Source organism: Fukomys damarensis, unplaced genomic scaffold (assembly GCF_012274545.1).
Source record: "Fukomys damarensis isolate Sample0158 unplaced genomic scaffold, DMR_v1.0_HiC HiC_scaffold_5, whole genome shotgun sequence".
Classification (NCBI taxonomy): domain Eukaryota; kingdom Metazoa; phylum Chordata; class Mammalia; order Rodentia; family Bathyergidae; genus Fukomys; species Fukomys damarensis.
Genome location: NW_022900917.1, coordinates 56,340,801 through 56,355,148, shown reverse-complemented (window position 1 = coordinate 56,355,148; position 14,348 = coordinate 56,340,801). Strand labels below are relative to the sequence as shown.

At 35.9% G+C, this 14,348-nt stretch overlaps 1 pseudogene; it reads right to left on the bottom strand.

The window, feature by feature from the left end:
* Positions 1-2,334: 2,334 nt before the first annotated feature.
* Positions 2,335-3,247, bottom strand: LOC117284334 (annotated as a pseudogene).
* Positions 3,248-14,348: the final 11,101 nt, after the last annotated feature.

Genomic DNA, 14,348 nt, shown 5'->3' with positions numbered 1-14,348 from the left:
GATCATTCCACATAAACAGTTTCACTTTTCTATGTCACAGTCCTCTCAATATGATCTGAAATATCTCTAGCAAACTAAATGATAGTGTGTAAGTGTGGCCTTATAGTTCTAGAGCTTGTTTTTCTGAGAAACAGGATGGAAATAAATACAAGTCAATTTTATACAGTATTCTTTAGATTCCTAAGGTAATTTGGAGTGATAAATGGGATCAAAAGAATCCTCAAGATTAAAAATTTTTTTTCAGCTTTAATTGAGTTTATTGGTACATTTTAGGGATACAGTACAGTTACATTCATTGTTGGGATCTTGTACCGCTACATGACATGTCTTGAGTCTCATTTTTTCCCCTTACCTCTGCCCTCCCTTCACTCCCTCCTCCCCTCCCCATCTACAAACACTTTATTTTCATCTTTTCATTCTCTCACATTTTTTTCTTTTCCCTTTTTACTCTTCCCCTACCCATCCCACCTTCCCTACACCTTTAGCTCCTTTCTTCCCATTTCTAAATGTCAGTAATCTTATTAAAATCTTATGCATTGTTGCAGATTATTTACACCAGGGAATCTATTCGGTATTTACACATGTGTGACTTATTTATTTCACTTAGGAGTATATCTTCAATATGTATCCATTTTCCTATGAATGAATCTATTTTCTCATTCTTTATGGCTGAGTAATATTCCATTTTATAGAAAAACCACAACTTCTTTATCCAGTTTCCAACTGATGAGCAAATGGGCTGTTTCCAAGTTTTAGCTATTACAAACTGTGCCGCTATAAACATGGGTGCACATACTTCTCTGTGATATGATTCTTTTAGTTCTCTTGGAAAGATACCCAGCAGAGGGATGGCTGGGTCAAATGGAACCTTCAGTCCAAGCCTAAAAAATTTTGAGAGAAGGAAATAGAATCTGTGTACCTGTGGTTTTTGTGATGGATTTTTCAATCTAGATCCAGATCTAGACCAAAAATGAATGACCTCCTTCTTGCACTCTGAAAGTGTGACAGCTAATCTGAAATTCAGTATAGAGGTGATCGTGGAAAATGGGACATCTTGTTGATAGAGACATACAAGTGACTCTCTGGAATTGAATTAAATATTGAACCCATAGACTTTTATTTGGTTGAACACCAGAATTTCTCCATGGCATTTAGACACTTAGAAATTAATGTAATGAGTAGCAAATCTTTCTATTTTTATTATTTTAATATGTTTGAAATTAAAATTCAGGCTACTGTTCTAGAAGAGTTGTTCATCCTCAAATTTTAAATGTGTATTTTTCTGATACTACAGTAGTGCTTATATGAACTACTCCTTTATAGTCTATTTGTTACTCATTAGAGAGGTCATTCTTGAGCACCTTCAAGTCATTCTGCCAGTTTCTGTGGGAAATCAGTGATGATTGTTTATGGTTAACCCCAAAAATACTAACAGAAGATACATGTATCATACAAGACTCTTAACTGAAATGACATTAGAGTTTAGATCTCCCTAACTACTGTTTGACAAATTCTTTAGGGAAAATAAGTGTACTTCATATTTCAGACATAATGATTAGCATCTCAATCAGCAAATACTTCTTGCTTGTATTTCATGAATTCAGCACTATATTACTCTTTGAGGACATGCAGTGTCTTGGTTACTTTGCTCACTGCTGAGTCAAAATATTCAACAACCAACGTTAAAGGAGGAAAAGGTTATTTTAACTCATAGTTTGTAGATGTTTCCATCTGTATTCTGCTGGCTCCAAGGCAGGGCAGCATGGAAAAGGGGCATAGCAGAGGAGTTCACGGTAGGACAGGTAGGAGGCAGCAGCAGCTGGGAAATGTGCTTTTCCTTTTTATCCCATCCAGCATGCAAGCCTTTTGGGTGGTTTCACCCACACCCAGGATATGGCTTCTGTCTTCAATAAATCCAGTCAATCACACCCAGAACTATGCTAATTTCAATTAGAGCACTAATTTAGTACCATACACCCTTAGTCCCAGTATCACACATCCTAGATCCAGCCAGCTCCCAAAAGTCCCAGCTATGAGGGTATAAGGCACTGAGAGGACATCTAGCCATAGCATGCAGATGAGTAAAATCTCCTCTTACGTTCAAGTGTGTTGATACTCAGAGCCACTGCTATTAACATCAATTACACTGAGAAATTTTCTGTGAATATTTATAAATATGAAGATTTTCCACCTTTTCCCTTGGTGGTGATTCAGGACAGGGCTAGGAATCTATTATTTTTGTGCCCTACAGAGGATGTTGTTTCAAGAGAATTAAATCCTTTATTGATTACATATTATAATGGATGATACACAGCTTCAATCTGATTTATCATTTTATCTGGTACTGATATTATTCAATTTAGGCATTGTATAGGATGTACCTTGATTTTGTGGTTTGGAAAAGTGTTGGCATCCACTACCATAGGGCCCAGAGCTTCTGCCTCCAAAGTTTCCTCCTTTCATAGGTCCAAAATTTGAAAACTGATTGTTGTGATTGCCAAAATCTTTGTAGCCTCCACCACCTCCAAAACTGCTTGCATCATACCAAATCCTTTATAGCTATCCCCACTACCACCATATGCGCCTCCACTATGGATGCCAAGAAAGCCACCTCCACCACTGAAATTTCCTTCACAACCATAATTGTCATTGCCACCAAAACCAACTCGACGGCCACCACCAAAATTTCCAGAACCACTTTGACCTCTTTGGCTAGATGAAACACTAGTCATCTCCTGTTTTGAAACAGCTTTCCTTACTTTACATATATGACCATTCACAGTATGGTATTTCAATCACTTCAATTTTTCTATACTGTTCAAAATAATCTTGCAGGTGATGCTCTTCACTGTCTTCCTGAATACCATCAACAGAGATCTTCTTCACAGTTAAGTGGGCACCTGGTCTTTGTGTCTCTTCTCTTGAGACAACTCTCTTTGGTTCCACAACTCTTCCATCCACCTTGTGTGGCTTTGCATTCATGGCTGCATCCACCTCTTTCACAGAGGCATAAGTGACAAACCCAAAGCCCCTGGAACTAACTCTTGGTGTTCAGATCTTTCATTACCACACAGTCTATGAATGTTCCCCATTGCTCAAAATGGCTTCTCAGACTCTCATCTCTTGTTTCAAAGCTCAGCCCTCCAAGGAAGAGCTTCCACAGCTGTTCAGGCTACTTAGGAGACTCTGACTTAGATGTGATGGCAGTTGGAAGAGAAACTAATGACACTTCTTTGGTGGCATCCATGAGCAAAAAGGAGTTGCCTATGGCGGTTTATGATTTCCACAACCAGTAGAAAAAATTCCTAGCTCATGGTCTTTATTTTGCTTATGACTTCTTCCTTTGTTTTTTAAAGGAACATTTATATATGGTTTCTCATAAAACTAAGTAGACACCTACCTTTAATCCAACAATGTTACTCTTAGGCAGTCACTCAAGACTATACTCATACTGTCAGAGGTGCACAAGCTTCATCCAGTATCCCACTATCCCATTGGTAAGTGCATGCAGATGCTGGAGGAGCAGCTGTGTAGGACAGAATGGCATGGCTGGAAGCAGATCCCAGGGCACAAGCTTTAGCTAGAGACCCTCCATACCACTGGCTGCAGCCAAGGGCCTACTTGGAAAAGAACTACACAGATGCACAAGCAATGGCAAAAGGCTTGCCCCAATATCAGTGATAAGTGTGAGAAAACCCTAGCCAGAAGCCTATGCAGACAACAGGAACTGGGGTACACAACACCCAGCCAAAGTCCCTCCAAGACAACAGCTACATAGGGGCCCAAGCCAGAGGCACACCTAGATACCATACCAAGTGTGCACAGGCCCCAGCCAGAAGCCCAGCCAGACAACAGGTCAGCTCAGGGATCTAAAAGACCACCATTCTGAACCCAGGAATAGGTGTACTGGTGAGCAGGAGAGTAAAAGCTGCTTGATGGCATGCTGAGAATTGAAGATAACAAATAATCCTTTGTCTGAGGAAGAGCTCATAAAATTTTTTCCCACATTGTAGTTTGTCTCTTAGCTCTGTTGGTGGTTTCTCTGTTGGTGCAGAGGCTTTTCAATAAGATGAGATCTGAGTTGTTCATTCTTTTTGCTAGTTCCTGTGCTACTGAACATTTGTTTATGAAGTCATTTCTTCAAGAGTTCTACCTAACTTATCTTCCAGCAAGTTAGTGTTTCTGTTTTAATATTTATATCTTTAATTCACTTAAAGTTTACTTTAGTGCATGGTGAAAGATAAGGGTCTAGCTTTAATTTCTGGCAGATTGAAAGCCAGTTTTTCCAACACCATTTATTAAAGAGGCTATCTTTCCTCCACTGACGATGGTTGGATCCTTTGTCAAAGATGAGGTAGCTCAGTACATCTGGAGTTTTTCTGTATCTTCCAATCTACTGCACTGATCCTCAGGTCTGTTTCTCTGCCAGTACCATGCTGTTTTTGTCACAGAGACTTTGTAGTATAGTTTCAAGTTGGAGATTTTGATGCCTACTGCCACATTTCTGTTACCTAGAATAGCTTTTAGTATTGCTATTGCTGTTGAAATTTCAATTGAAATTGTATTGAATCTGTATGGCAGTTTTGGCAGTATGAAAAATTTCTATGTTGGTTCTTCCTACCCCAGAACAAGAAATATCTTTCCATTTTCTTACATCCAACCTAGGCTGTCTGGCTCCAGAGCACTGACTCCCAAGGATTACACTAAGCATCCTCTTCTTTGCAAGTATTGATATAAGATGAAAATTGTTTGTTTTTCCTTTAGGCAAATGGTATAACCCAGGGACAGTGTGTCATTCTACAAAAATACAATTTTGTTATCTCAGATATAAGGTTTTCTTAATGAGCAACTATCTTGGTCAGCCAACTTTGTCCCAAATAAGCCAGGCCATCTCTGCCAACTATCAAGATTCTATACATAAGGTGTCTGGGGAAAGCACAGGGAATTCATAGGGAAGGAGGATATAAATATCAGCATCACTCTCTTTGCAGGTGTTGTATTGCCCACTGTTAGTCAATAAATAATAATAAAGAAGGGCTGTTCCTATCTATTGCATTGAGCTTACTGGCATCTTACCAGCTGGTGCTTCCTGCGGTCCAAAATAGGGAAGGTTGAGCGCTATCCCTAAACCTCCACCTAGCTATTCTTCATCTTACTGATAATAGCATAAAAGAGAGCTTAAAGATCGATGTTTGAAATAAAATATGTGTATTGACCTCCTAAGCTTTTAATAATGAAGGTGCCCACAAGACCCAAAGTATAAAAGGGAGAGGTGAAAATGGATACATATTGAGGATATACTCCTAAGTGAAATAAATAAGTCACACATGCATAAATGATGAATAGTTTCTTCTTTGTGAATAAACTATAATAGTACATAAGATCCTAATGATATAATGGACAATGTGAAATAGGAAGAAAGGGGCTAAATGTGTATGGAAAGTGGAAAGTGTAGGGGAAAGCTAATAAGGGAAAAGAAAAATATGTGAGAAAATGAAAAAATGGAAATGAAGTGTTTGTAAAGGGGGAGGGGAGGAGGGGGTGAAGAGAGGGGAGGAACAAGGGGAAAAATGAGAACCAAGACCTGTCACGTAAAGGTACAAGATCCCAATAATGAATGTAATTGTACTGTATACCTAAAATGTACCAATAAACTCAATGAGCAAAAAATATAAATAAAAGGGAGAGGTGAGAAAAGAACCTCTGCTATTTTGCTGAACTGAATGTTAATTGCTTTACTGCATCTCAAAGAAAGACATCTGAAATATAGCATCCAATCCTCCAATATGCAGATGCAGGAAGTGGAAACATTTATATTTAGACAAACATTACCATGGCATCTTTGGAACTTGTGTTAGCCCTCAGGCTCCTAATTGCCAGGTGCCATGCAGCTTTGAGTTACATTTAGAAAATTATACAGGCTGCCAAATTCACAGTTAAAGAGAATAATAAGGGACACAGAAATACCAAATAGGTCTGTGAATAAAATACAAAATTAAATAAAGTTCAGCAATAGATATTACCAGGCTGCCAAATTCACAGTTAAAGAGAATAATAGGGATACAGAAATACCAAATAGGTCTGTGAATAAAATACAAAATTAAATAAAGTTCAGCAATAGATATTCTGTTTTCATCTTGGTGATACTTTATCAGGTCACTAAACATGAACAGAAATTCTTGAGTAGCTCCTTCACTTTTTTATGTAGAACTATAGATTGCAAGTCAGCCATTTGTTGGCAACAAAATGATGCAATTGTTTCATGGCATTTTTCATTTTATTCTTCGAAACTATATATAATATCTACCAATATTTATGAAATACAGCATAATGTTTTCATTCATGTCTATAGCAAGTAGTGATAATTTAGGATAATTAGCATATCCTATGCCTTAATGTTTTATCATTTCAGTATGGTGACAATTGTTAAAAATCCCTGATCGTTTAAACTGAAATATCTCAAATTTCAAGATACAGTATTTTTCAAAATGACTGCCATAAAGATAGAAATTAAGGAGAAGGGAATGGGAAAAAAAAGGATCAAAATATATCATCGACATACAGGTACAAATTCCCTATGCTGAATGTTATCATTATGTATACCTAAAATGTAGAAATAAAATTTAAAAAGTTAACCAACTTTATTCTTTAAACTTAACCTTTTAAAACTCTTACAACCCTAGTCTGAATGAACTGACATTTTGTGATACTGCTGAAAGATACTGCTCTCAGTTTTTTCATTTGTGTCAGTGTTGGGATTTGGCTACAAACATTCCCAGAGACTTTCAGTTGTGCTCATATTTAGGTCTGTCCTATTGGTCATGGTGACAGGGAAAAACTGGAACCCAGATTCTTAGCTTAATTCTGCTCCAGAGTTTCTGAGGAGCTTGAACATTTAACTGCTCAATTTTCAAATAATGTCCCTCCCCAAATCATCTATCTACCCAGAATCTCAGCATGTGACTTGATTGGAAACAAGATCTTGGCAGATGTAATCAAATTAAGATGAGTTCTGGTGTATTTATAAAAAAGGAAGCAGCGACAAATAACACATTCTTGGAGAAGACTGTGTGATGGCAGAGATTGGATTGAATGTATCTGCAATTCAAAGAACACCAAGGATTACCAGCCATCACCAGAAGCTGAAAAGAGTCTCCTTCCTTAGCACTTTCAAAGTGACCATAACCCTGCTGACACTTTGACTTAATACTTCTAATCTTCAACATTATGAGACAAAAATTCCTTTTTTTAAGTTACCAAGTCAGTGCTACTTTATTATGCCAATTCTGAGAAGCATATAAAAAAGACATATCTGTTTAAAAAATGTTTTTAAAGATTCATTACTAAAAATCTGAAAGTAAACCTAGGAGAAATGCATGATGAGTTTTTCTTCTGTCTTGATCTATTTTTTTTTTACCATTATAGCAGAATACCTGAGACTGTCTATTATAAATTACAATAAACATAAATATAGTTGCTCAGCGTTCTGGAATCTGAGAAATAAAATTCTGAAAAGCTATCACCTGGCAAGGAAGGGCCTTCTTGCTGAATTGTCCCATGTCAATAGGGCAAAGAGGGAGCAAGAGAGACCAAGAGATTAAACTCACAGCCTGAAGAACTTTAACAACATTAATCTATTCATGACAGTGGAGTCCTCAGAACCTAAACATTTCTTATTAGGCCCCACTTCCAACACTGTTAGGTTGGGCGTTAAATTTCCAACACATAATTTTTGAGAAAGTCATTCAAGTCATAGCTATGATCATCACTGCCTTCTCAGATAGTAAATTACAGGATATAGATCTGAAATCCCTTTAATTTACTAAATCTCAAAGAATAGAGGCATTTCTTTGCAAAACCAGTTACCTCAAGGCTGTAGAGCCTGAGGCCAACATGCTACCTCCACATTCATGAAGCGGTCTAATCATCTGAAGTGATCATAAGTGGTCTAATCATCTGAAGCCATGAAGGTACTTAATCAATGGCATTTGTTGTCTGTGACAATCTCAAACGTCTCGGAAGGAAAGTTCAATGCTGAACAGTAGTTCTCACCATGGTGATTACAATTAAGACTTTAGTATTTGTATTTAATCCATGAATAGGATTACCCACAGCCAAAAACTAAATAGAGTTCAAAATGAAACTCAGGAAGTGCTCTATTTTTTATTTCATATGTGGAGTATATCAATTTAGAAATCATTTTTTTCAAGGAAAAGCTCAATGTAGAGGTTATCATAGCATGCAAGACAGTTCATTTTACTTCTGTTTCCAATTTTTGCAATATAAAAGACTAAAGTGCATTTAAGATGTGTTAACATGTTGTCCATGTATTTTAAGCTCAGTGATTTAAAACCATGTCTTAATAGTAAAAAACTCTGGTAAAAAACTTTATGACCCTTTGCTGTAAGCATCATCCATAGATTTCTGATACAGTGACAAAAAATGATTTTCCCACTATAACAAAGCATTTTCCTTTCTTGAGCCATGTTGTTACAGCATGTTTTTCCTTTACCCAAAGCCAAGAACCAATCTTAAAGGGTAGAAGTGTTATCAAGTGGTCCTCCTCTTGTGACAAAAGAGATTTCAATTTCATAAACATCTAGACTAGCATCTTATAAGAATAGCAGAACATCTCCATTACTCTGAAGACACAAGTATTTTACTATTTCATCTGTCATGAATATTATGACTTCCTGAATGTTCTTTATTTTCTCTCAATATGCTTATTCCTAGAGAGAAAGTGAATCACAATTTTCCATGTTTATGTATGGAGTTGACCAGCTTTGAACTCTCTGTTGACTTATTTGCTGAAACTATAGAGTGAACAGTGGACTATCAAGCAATATCAAACAACAGTTGTGTCATGTTGCTTCAGTTTCCTCTTGATCATAGTCAAGTCAAAGTCACAGTTTTCAGGCTTTCCTTGTTTTTGGTGAACTTGACAGTTTTAAAGAGCACTACTAGATATTTTTTAGAATGTTCTCCAGTTGGTGGATTTTTTTTTACCATGATGCAAACGTGAGTGACCATTTATTTGGTAACATGTCATTCCCATCACAAATACTAGATATTTTTTAGAATGTTCTCCAGTTGGTGGATTTTTTTTTTTACCATGATGCAAACGTGAGTGACCATTTATTTGGTAACATGTCATTCCCATCACATGGTTTCAAGAGTACATGCTATTAACATGACTTTTCACTCTTTACCTTGGTCACCTAGCTGATGTAGGGTTTGCCACATTTCACTACTGCAAAGTTACTCCTTCTCTCTCCTTTCCATACTACAGTCTTTGGAAAGCAGTCACTAAGCACAGCCCATACTTAAGGAGTGGGAAATTATGCACCACTTTATTATGGGAAGAATAAATACATGAAATATTGGGACTTCACCTCTTCTTTCCTGTGTTTATTTATATATTAAATTATTTATTTATTTCTGCCAATACAGACTCGTGGATACTTAGTTTATACTTTATGCTCTAATCCAGTAATATTGTATTACTTTTCTCTTCACATTGTTCTTCCTTTGGCCATTGAGACACCTTTTAGTTGGCTCCTAGATGTATCTTTGACATCTCTGTAGAATTATGGCTTATTTATTCACCAATTTTAAATATATCTTAATTTCTGAGACTATAAAATGTTCCAGACTAGTCTTTAATATTAGTTGCTTAAATCCTAGAAATATCACTAGCTCTGTTGGAAAAAGATGTTAGAAGATCTGGGCACTGGGTGTGCTTACTGATACTGGGATGTTATTTCTTTTAGAATCTTTCCATTGACAGCAAAGAAATACATGTATGCAGAGTAAGTTTATTAATTATTATTCATAAACACATATCTATAAATTTTGCTATGTGTAAACATTTGTCTATACTATTTTAGCCTATGGTGTTTTGTGTCTATATTAAAATAAACATGAAATAATAGAGTAATAATGGTATATCTAACTCTGGTCTATCACTACATGGATTATTCTGTTGCTACTTGCTATCTACAAGTTCCTACAAAACTAGGAAATGTGGCCTGCATCGTCTGCCATCCATTTAATTAATTGCTCAGTTCCAGTATGTTTGTGTCATAATTTGTGTATCCATTATTACAGTATCAAATAAATTAATTCACTGTCTTAAAAATGCCTTGGGCTTCACTTTTTAAATCTTTTCTCCCTCAACTTGACCCTCTGGTTATCACTGAGTTTTTATTTTTCTCTATAGTTTTGCCTTTTTTCAAAATTTCATAAAATTGGAGTCATACAATAATCTTTTCATTGTTGCTTCTTTCACTTAGAATTATGCATTTAAATTTAATGTATGCCTTTTTACAGTTTGATAATGCTTTGGTTATTACTAAATAGTATTTTATTAAAGCAGATATATCAATTTGTCCATTCATCATTGAAAGACATATTGTTTGCTTTCAACTTTTATTAAATATGAGTAATCTGCTCAGTATGAAAGAATTAGTTATGGACATTTGTTTACAAGTTTTTGTTTGGGCCTAAGTTTTGATTGCATGATAACACTATTTTAGCACTGTAAAAAAAAGGATTTTATTTAAAATCACTTCCAGTAGCAATGTTTTATTATTCTACCAGAAGAAAATAGCAATTGTTTCATTGTATTGCAATGGCTAATAATGGTAAAAATGCAAAAATATATACAAGGTATGCCATATCAGCACCATTTTGCCCAGAGTATTCTTGGTAGTTAATTAATCCTTTATTTAACCAACTCATTTGGGATTAGCAATAAATTCTCATAGGGAAAGTGATCCTGATATGTGTGATTAGCACCTCAGAGATCTGAAGTATGTATATCATTGTACCTCATTTTAATGATCATTAAGAAATATTTTCTATTTCAGTATTTCAGGGCATAATTTTTGGCATTCAGTGTTCGTGCCAGAAATTATAATGGCATTTACATATCTGGTATCAACCCACTGACTTATGAACTCTGGCAAAATGCAACCTGACTCTGTGTGTATGTGTATGCTACTTGGAATTGAATCCAGGGGCCTTTGTACTTAGCGATATCACCAGCCTCCCTTTTAAATCTTTAAAATTTGAGACATGGTATCCCTAAGGTGCCAAAGTGCCCAGGTTGGGCTTGAACTTGATATCCTCTTCTGTTAGCCTCAAAGGGTGTTAGGATTCCAAAATATGACTCTTTTATTTGAGGCATTCTGTTAGAAAGAAACCTAATGGAATTTGGTATTTTTAAAATAAATCTTAGCTTTCAAAATCTTGTTTAAATTCTAACTAAAAAATGTTGTCTACCTATTTAGAATTTTGAGATTCAGCATCTATCATGTTAGTCTTCTCAGGCTGTGAAAGAAAATTACAACAGACTGGATGGTGGTAACAAAAATTTATTTTCTCACAATTCTCCACTCAGAGATAGACATGTCAAGTTTGAGATCAATATGTCAGCAAGATCAGTATCTCCCAAGGCTTCTCTTCTTACCTTGTAGATGACCATCTTCACATTGCATTTGCTCTGTATGTCTCCATGTCCAAATATGTTTTATACAGACTCCAGCTATATTGGATTAGGGCTCATTCTACTGAGCTCAGTTAAACTTACCTTTGTTTTAATTTTTACCTTATTTCCAAGTAAAGTAACATTCTCAAGTACTTATGACTTACAACTTCAACATTTGAATTTGAGGGAGCACAATTGAACCCAATGTATGTTAGTACTTAACTATCAATTTTCTTTTTTTTTTTCTCATTGACTTTATTGGTACATTTTAGGTATACAGTTCAGTTACATACATCATTAGGATCTTGTACCTTTACATGACAGGTCTTGGATATCATTTTTCTCCTTACCCCTACCCTCCATTTACCCCCTCCTTCCTTGCCTATTTATAAATACTTTATTTCCATTTTTTCATTTTCTCAATTTTTTCTTTTCCCTTATTTCCTTTCCTCTACTCTATCCACTTACCCTACACATTTAGCCCTTTTCTTCCTATTTCACATTGTCAATTATACGAATAGGATCTTATGTACAATTATAGTTTTTTACACCAGAGAAACTATTCAGTATTTACACATGTGTGACTTACTTAATTCAGTTAAGAGTATGACCTAAATATGCATCCATTTTCCTATGAATGACACTAATTTCTCATTATTTATGGTTGAGTAGTATTTCATTTTATAGAAAAACCTTATCTTCTTTATTCAGTCTCCACCTGATGGTCAAATGGGCTGTTTCCAAGTTTTAGCTATTACAAACTGTGCTGCTATAAACAGGGGAGCACATATGTCACTGTGGTATGATTCTTTTAATTCTTTTGGAAAGATACCCAGCAGAGGGATGGCTGGGTCAAATGGAACCTCTAGTACCAACTCTTTGAGGTATCTCCATATTGATTTCCATAGTGCTTGCACCAGTCTACACTCCCACCAACAATGGAGAAGGGTTCCTTTCTCCCCACAAACCTGCCAGCATTTATTATTGGTTGATTTCTTGATAGCAGCCATTCTTGGTGGGGTGAGGTGGAATCTCAGTGTTCTTTTCATCTGCATCTCTCCAATGACCAGTGATGTGGAGCACTTTCTCATATATTTACTTGCTGCTTTTATTTCTTTGTCTGAGAAATGTCTGTTCATTTCAGATGCCCATTTTTGAATTGGGTCTTTATATGTGGGGGAGGCTGATTGTTTTGAGTTCTTTATATATTATAAATAATAGTCCTTTGTCTGAGGAGCAGCTGGTAAAAAGTTTTTCCCACATTGTAGATTGTCTCTTAGTTCTGTTGATGGTTTCTTTTGCAGTGCAGAAGCTTTTTAATAAGATGAGATCCCAGTTGTTGATTCTTTCTGCTAGTTCCCATCCTACTGAGGATTTGTTCATGAAATCTTTTCCTATGCCAGTGTCTTCAAGAGTTCTGCCCATTTCCAGAAAGTTTACTGTTTCTGTTTTAATATTTAGTTCTTTAATCCACTTGGATTTTAATTTAGTGCATGGTGAAAGATAAGGGTCTAGTTTTAATCTTTGGTAAGATGAGATCCAGTTTTTCTGACATCATTTATTAAAGAGGCTATCTTTCCTCCAGTGGGGATGGTCAGCTCCTTTGTTGAAGATGAGGTAACTCAGTACATCTGGAGTTGTTTTTGTGTCTTCCAGTCTGTTCCACTGATCCTCAGATCTGTTTCTTTGCCAGTACCATGCTGTTTTTAATCACAGTGGTTTTGTAGTATAGTTTCAAATTGGGATATACCCGCTGGCATGTGTCTGGTGCCTAGGATCGTTTTTGCTATTCTAGGTCTCTTCGGTTCAAAATGAATTTTTGGATTATTTTTTCTACTTCTATGAAATATAGTGTTGGAATTTCAATTGGCATTGCATTGAATCTGAACAGCAGTTTTGGTAGTATGGCCATTTTCACTGTTAATTCTTCCTACCCAGGAGCAGGGATATCTTTCCATTTTCTTATATACTCTTCACGGTCTTTCTTCAGTGTATTGTAGTTTTCACTCTAGAGGTCTTTTGCTTCTTTTGTTAGATTGATTCCTAGATACTTCATTTTGAGGGTGGTGCTATTGTTAAAGGAATTATTTCCTAATTTCTGTTTCCGTGAGTCTGTTATTTGTGAACAAGAAGGCTATTGATTTTTTGGTTTTGACCTTGTATCCTGCTACTCTGCTAAAAGTGTGAATTAAATCTAGAAGTCTTTTGGTGCAGTTTTTTGGTTCTTCAATTTAGAGTATCATATTGTCTGCAAATAATGACAGTTTAACTTCTTCCTTTCCTATTTTTATTGCTTTAATTTCTTTCTTCCGTCTAATTGTTATGGCTAATGTTTACAGAACTATATCAAAGAGGAGCGGTGATAGTGGGCATCCTTGTCTTGTTCCTGATTTTAACGTGAAAGTTTTCAGTTTGGGGCCCTTTAATATGATGTTGGCTGTTGGTTTTTCATAGATAGTCTTTATTAAGTTGAGATATAGACCATCTATTCCAATTTTTTGTGGGTTTTTTATCATGAATGGGTGTTGAATTTTGTCAAATGCTTTTTCTGCATCTATCAAGAGGATCATGTGCTTTTTGCCCTTGACTTCATTACCATATTGTATTACATGTATTGACTTGCATATGTTGAACCATCCTTGCATCCCTGGAATAAATCCTACTTGGTCAGGATGTACGATCTTCTTGATGATCCTCTGTATTCTCTTTCCTAGTATCTTATTAAGGATATTTGCATCTATATTCATTAAGGAGATTGGCCTGTAATTCTCTTTTTTAGTTGCATCTTTCCCTGGTTTGGGAATCAAAGTGATACTTGCTTCCAGGAATGAATTTGGAAGTATTTCTTCCCTTTCAATTT